At 34.9% G+C, this 7,500-nt stretch overlaps 1 protein-coding gene across 1 annotated transcript in view; it reads left to right on the forward strand.

Annotated features, from left to right (window-relative positions):
- Nucleotides 1–7,500, forward strand: part of LOC144980045 (neuronal calcium sensor 1) — a 232,213-nt gene that overhangs the window by 117,705 nt on the left and 107,008 nt on the right. The window lies entirely within an intron of this gene.

Here is a 7,500-nt window from a genome sequence, read left to right on the forward strand (position 1 = left end):
TGTTGTTTTGTACTTTTTTATTATTAAAAATAATAATAATAATTTTGTCGTTAATAAGGAAAAGTCAAATTTTAGGATGGTTTCAAAAAATTGGCCTACGCGAGACAGACTCTAGAGTTAGCCTCACGGCTGCGAGACTAGCTCTAGAGTGTGCCTCGCGTACGCCAATTTATCTCTAGAGTCTTTTTTTTGGTAGAGTCATTCTCGCGTGGTACACCGGGATAGACTCCGAGGCTTAAATTTAAATTTGTAGCTACAAAATGAAACTTGCTGTTAATTTCTATTCGTTATGGTGCATAATAAATACAATGTCTTCCATTACAAAAAAACAAAAACTAAAAAAAAAAAAATAATCAACTTCCATGCGGCTACTATGTGGTCTTGTGGTATGACACTCGCTTTCGAATCGGAAGGTCCTGGGTTCGAGCCTCTCTCGGCGCATGGTTGAGTCCTTGGAAAACGGCTCTTTACTCGCATTCTCTCACCGTACTCTGGCTTTTCACAGCGTTGTGTCTGTCCGAAAAAAAAATGTAACAGACGTCATGTCCACGTCCTACATGTTAAATGTTGCTGTTGTCCAGGGACACATCCCTTATAAAGCGCTTTGAGCACGTTTAGTGGATATTTCGCTTTATAAAAGCTCATTTATTTATTATTAATTATTTATTATCTATTATTAATATTGGTGACCCACCGTCTCAACGCGGTATAATGTCGGCGGTATTAGCCAGTTGCTCAATGTTGCCTTTATAGATAAATATGACATTTGGGTTCAATTTCCACTCATTATTGCGGAGAATAAATACAAATTCTTACATTGCAAAAACTCTGAAATTAGGATTTTCTATCATTTTTATTTTTAATCACAGAAAAAAGTCACTTTTTTTTCATCCTAACTTACCACCGTTTTAAGACGATGGGTCACATTTTGATGTTTTATTATGGAGGTCGTTGTAGTTATAATCCCTAACGTATAATAACCTAACGTAATTATGGGCTTGATTTGACATTGTTGAAATTGACAATATTACAGTGTGCTTTCTTTTCTTTTTTTATTGACACATGTCAGATTTGAATAACTCGAGAACTATTTAAGATTTCATCAAATGAGTTTTTGCCACATGTATAGAATGTATTCAATTTTTGGTTGATATAAGTTTTGATTCTCTGCATCCTTTGGTAGCTTAGCTATGACGTCATAAGTAGAAAATGGTAATTTGGTCATAATTTCTTTTTTAATTGAGTTTTTATATAGCGCAATTTCCACTAAACGTGCTCAAAGCGCTTTGCAAGGGGTCCCTGGTCAACAGCAACATTTAACATGTAGGACGGGACATAACGCTTGTTAGGCGATATTACATTTATTTTTCGGACAGAGACAACGCTGTTAACGGCCAGGTACTCATGTACGGTGAGAGAAATGTGAGCAAAGAGCCTTCTCCAAGGACTCAACTATGCGCCGAGCGAGGCTCGAACCCAGGACCTTCCAATCCGAAAGCGGGTGTCTTACCACTTGACCACATAGCCGCACATAAATCGTGATTTATTTTGGCTTTTGCCCGACATGATTTTCGAAAGCATATTTTTTTTATTTAACATGTCAATCAAAGGATATCAATTTGCAACGTTGCATTGTCATTGTAAAATTCTCTTGTGTATGACGTCACACGGATACAAAAATAAGAGAAGCCGTTCGCTCTGCTGTAAAAGAAGTGGGGGGGGGGGGGGAGGAACTGGAGGGACGCTTGCGGCGTGTCATTCAAAAGGGTGGATGGAGCTTTAGATCGGACAATTGCGCAAACACACGATCACAAGTAGGATCAAAAGAGGATAAATATGAAAAAGAAAAAAGAAGTAACTTTATTAATAAATTTGAATTGAATGTTAAAAATAACTATCGTGACAGTGTATCAGGGATTACTTCAAAACACACTGAAATGTATCAATGATTACAAACAAACACACAACGTGAAATGTATCAATGATTACAAACAAACACACAACTGAAATGTATCAATGATTACAAACAAACACACAACTGAAATGTATCAATGATTACAAACAAACACACAACGTGAAATGTATCAATGATTACAAACAAACACACAACTGAAATGTATCAATGATTACAAACAAACACGCAACCTGAAATGTATCAATGATTACAAACAAACACACAACTGAAATGTATCAATGATTACAAACAAACACACAACTGAAATGTATCAATGATTACAAACAAACACACAACGTGAAATGTATCAATGATTACAAACAAACACACAACGTGAAATGTATCAATGATTACAAACAAACACACAACGTGAAATGTATCAATGATTACAAACAAACACACAACGTGAAATGTATCAATGATTACAAACAAACACACAACGTGAAATGTATCAATGATTACAAACAAACACACAACGCGAAATGTATCAATGATTACAAACAAACACACAACGTGAAATGTATCAATGATTACAAACAAACACACAACGTGAAATGTATCAATGATTACAAACAAACACACAACCTGAAATGTATCAATGATTACAAACAAACACACAACGTGAAATGTATCAATGATTACAAACAAACACACAACGTGAAATGTATCAATGATTACAAACAAACACACAACGTGAAATGTATCAATGATTACAAACAAACACACAACGTGAAATGTATCAATGATTACAAACAAACACACAACGCGAAATGTATCAATGATTACAAACAAACACACAACGTGAAATGTATCAATGATTACAAACAAACACACAACGTGAAATATATCAATGATTACAAACAAACACACAACTGAAATGTATCAATGATTACAAACAAACACACAACGTGAAATGTATCAATGATTACAAACAAACAACAACGTGAAATGTATCAATGATTACAAACAAACACCAACCTGAAATGTATCAATGATTACAAACAAACACACAACGTGAAATGTATCAATGATTACAAACAAACACACAACGTGAAATGTATCAATGATTACAAACAAACACACAACGTGAAATGTGTATCATGATTACAAACAAACACACAACTGAAATGTATCAATGATTACAAACAAACACAACCTGAAATGTGTCAATGATTACAAACAAACACACAACGTGAAATGTATCAATGATTACAAACAAACACAACGTGAAATGTATCAATGATTACAAACAAACACAAGGCAACAGTGAAATGTATCAATATTACAAACAAACACACAACTGAAATGTATCAATGATTACAAACAAACACACATACGTAGATTATTCAATCTAATGATGTACAAACAAACACACAACGTGAAATGTATCAATGATTACAAACAAACACACAACGTGAAATGTATCAATGATTACAACAAACACACAACCTGAAATGTACATGATTACAAACAAACACACAACGTGAAATGTATCAATGATTACAAACAAACACACAACCTGAAATGTGTCAATGATTACAAACAAACACACAACCTGAAATGTATCAATGATTACAAACAAAAACTCTGTAAATTACGATTTATTTCAAAATTACCCTTTCCTACTCATGTCATCATAACTCAGCTATCAAAGGGTGCACAGTGTTAAAATGAATATTAATCAAAACCTTAATCAATTTTGCACCTATGGCAATATACCGTTTGATGAAATCTTACATAGCTTTGTAGTTATTCAAATCTTAAATGTGTCCCAAAAAATTTTCAATTGTATTTTGCGTTGGTTTTAGAGTAGGGCTAGATATTTCCTTTCCAAAATTGAGCATATAAAAATAAATATTAAGGTTTTCAGACATGCAAATAAGTCAAATCGGTTTCGACGATAAAATTAGCAATGAAATCAGAAGGTTTTGTAATGGCAAATCGAATTACTTTTTCTTTAATCTCGAATAAGTAACGTACAGATTTTTCATTGTCCAATCCTCATGTTTATAGAGTTTATGATTGCTGACATGTAGATCTTATTTCCTCTTTACGTTTTTGTAAATAAAAAATAGCGTTAACTCTCTCCTTACTGATCCTTTTCAGTATTTTCCCAAAATGGCCGGCTTTTCCCGAAGAAAAATTGATTTTTAAACCCAAACAAGACACTCTACAAAACAACGTTATGTTCTTATTAATAAAACAAATATTTTTCTTCAAAGTTTGTGATGTACAAAATAAATCTGAATAAGAAAAATGCATATTGTGTCGTAACGAATGTGGCGATTTTGGTGGTAATGAGACGGTTAAGGCCGTTGACGGAAAATATACAAAAACATGTTCTCATTACAACGTATTGATTAACGCAGCTAAAAACCAAAACCATATTTACACAACATTCATCCTCTAAGCAAAGTTACCCAGTTAGTACAAGAACTTTGCTCTGAAGCCCGTGTTAATAATTAATTTAGTATGGGTTATCTGACGCGAGAGATAATCTTTGTTTTTATCGTTCAAGTTCATTTCCAATGGATTTTTCAAAGGATTAGTGGAATGTGCCAGCCCTTGTTGAAACGATTATGATTGCAAGTTATCGTGAAGCGGGTTTGAAACATTTTGAAATGTTTAAGTACCTACTTTGACTAAGGACAAAGTTGGTTTAATGGTTTTAGATCGATCAAAGAGGAGAGAGAGAGAGAGAGAGAGAGAGAGAGAGAGAGAGAGAGAGAGAGAGAGAGAGAAAGAGAGAGAGAGAGAGAGAGAGAGAGAGAGAGAGAGAGAGAGAGAGAGAGAGGGGAGAAGGCAGCGTGGCACAACAGTTTAATATTTGCTTTGAAACCAGAAGATAGCGAGTTCGATCCTAGTGTCAGGCTGTATATCCTTCGTAAACTCATAGTCCGACTTTGACCAAAATTCACGTCACAATATGATGCCACGACCGCCAAAAGAGAGTGGACAGTGAGGTTTATTTTCAATTAGTACTATCAACGGGATCATAATTGGTCTCCTTGAATACTGCGAAGGACAACTCATTTTTCCACTTACTTTTGACGCTCGCTGCCTTGTGTTGTGACGTAATTTTGTAGTCAGTGTCAGAGCGTAGCCTTTGTAAACTTATATAGCCAGACACTGACCAAAATGTGACGTCAAAAGTTAGGTCTTTGGCCACAAAAGAAAACAAATCATGAGGTGTATTCAATACTTCAACCAATGGGATCACTTGTTTTCTTGAGTACTGCTAACGACAACTCACTATGCGCTGCACAAACCTAAAAATGACGTCAAAATATAAGTCCGAGTGGGTTCTAGCGTAGCCATCGTTAACTTATAGCCTTCCACTGACCAAAGAATGACGTCAAAATGCCAGTCTTTGGCCACAAAAGAAAACAAATCGTGAGTTGTATTCAATAGTTCAACCAATGGGACCACAATGGGAGCACTACTAACGACAACTCATTAGGCGGTGCAAAAACCAAATAATGACGTTAAAAGGCCAGTTTTTTTTTGTTTTTTTTTTTTTTTTTTTTTTTTTTTTTTTTTTTTTGGGGGGGGGGGGGGGTTCAGTGTCAGGCTATAACTTAACGACGGCTACGGTTCTAGCGTAGCCTTCGTTAACGTTTGCCAGACACTAGGATTTTGATTTTGACGTAATTTTTGGATCATTGCCTGGATATGATTTTACGAAGGCTACGCTCAGTCCCACATCCGTAGTCTTAGCTCTCTCCTTACCAGCCATTTTCAGGATTTTCCCACAAAAGTTCACACCCACCCAAAACACAAATACATTTTTTATCACTCAAACACAATAGCAGTAAAGATCTTGCCATACATGATTTCTTTAGTAAAACATGCTCTACAACACACTGTTCATTTTCTATAAATTTTATGATGTACAAAAGAGATTTGAATAAGAAAAATATTGGTCGTATCGTAACGAATGTGACGATTTTCCTATAGTTGGTAAGGAGAGGGTTAATGTTATTCTCTAATCATTTCCATTGGAGAAAAGGGGGAACGATAAAAATAAATTGTACAAGATGTGATCACATAAAACCTATCGTTCAAAGGTATAGTGTAGGCAATTATGTCAACGTATAAATAGGATTAATTTATACACAGGTGGTGAATAGCATTACTTCACGTACTATTTTCACATATCTGTATGTACTCGTGCGTCGCTCTCGTATGCACGCTATTAAGATATTTATATATATATATATATATATATATATATATATATATATATATATATATATATATATTTATATATATATATATATATATATATATATATATATATATATATATATTTATATATATATATATTTCACAATTTATTATAACATAGGAATGAATGCGTTTCAAAAACTTTACAATAAATTAATCAAATCTATTTCAGTATTTTGATAATTTGATCAAGGAAAGAGTTGTACATACGTTAGTTGTTACCTCCCCTTGATTGGAATGTACTCACGACTGGCAACGCACACTTTGTAATTTGGCACTGGTACTAAGATAATATAGAAAGACCATGTTTTTAATGTGCCGGAATGTGAACATTTCATGACTTCATTAAAATGTAGAAAACTAGATCTAGCATTTTTTTAGTCAACTTTATTCATTCGCGTTGAATGTCGTAGGGATTATAATAACTTTCTTTGGGGGGGGGGGGGGGGGGTCCTGATAACTCAGTGCGGCTATGTGGTCTAGTGGTATGACACTCGCTTTCGAATCGGAAGGTCCTGGGTTCGAGCCTCGCGCTCGGCGCATAGTTGAGTCCTTGGAAAAGGCTCTTTACTCACATTCTCTCACCGTACTCAGGTGTAAAATGAGTACCTGGCCGTTAACAGCGTTGTCTTTGTCCGAAAAATTGTAATATCGCCTAACAGGCGTCATGTTCCGTCCTACATATTAAATATTGCTGTTGACCAGGGACCCCTTGTAAAGCGCTTTGAGCACATTTAGTGGATATTGCGCTTTATAAAAGCTCTTTTTTTTCATTTTTAATTTTTTTAATTTTTATTTTTTGTAGAGCGCTCTTCGAACACGCAAAGGGAACAAGTTTGATCCCGGGTGAAATTGAGATTTTTACTCTGACCTACTTGTCCACCCAGAAGTGATTAGGTTGTTGGGTCTGTGTTAGATCTGGCGAAAGTAATTTGCGATAGACTATCGTCCTATCATAAGATTGGCAAGCAATTGCTATTTTCCGTTCACGCTATAGAGACGGGGATAAACTCCAGCTCCATGAGCCTTATGGCATTGGAATGACTTTTATAGCTCTTTACTCACATTTTCTCATAGTACTGGGGTGTAAAATGAGTACCTGGCCAGTAATAATGTTTGATTTGAAGAAAATAAAATTGAATTAGTGCCACATAGCTAACATATCCACTGTTAACTGTTGTTGTTGCTTAGGAACCCGTGTAAAGTGCTTTGAGCATATCTAGTTCATATTGCGCTTTTTAGAAGTACATTTCATATTTTTTTAAACAAACAAAAAAATAGAGCTTTTATATAGGGCAATATCCACTAAATGTGCTCAA

This window comes from Berghia stephanieae, chromosome 9 (assembly GCF_034508935.2).
Source record: "Berghia stephanieae isolate SIO BIC M18660-M18661 chromosome 9, UCSD_Bste_1.3, whole genome shotgun sequence".
Lineage (NCBI taxonomy): Eukaryota > Metazoa > Mollusca > Gastropoda > Nudibranchia > Aeolidiidae > Berghia > Berghia stephanieae.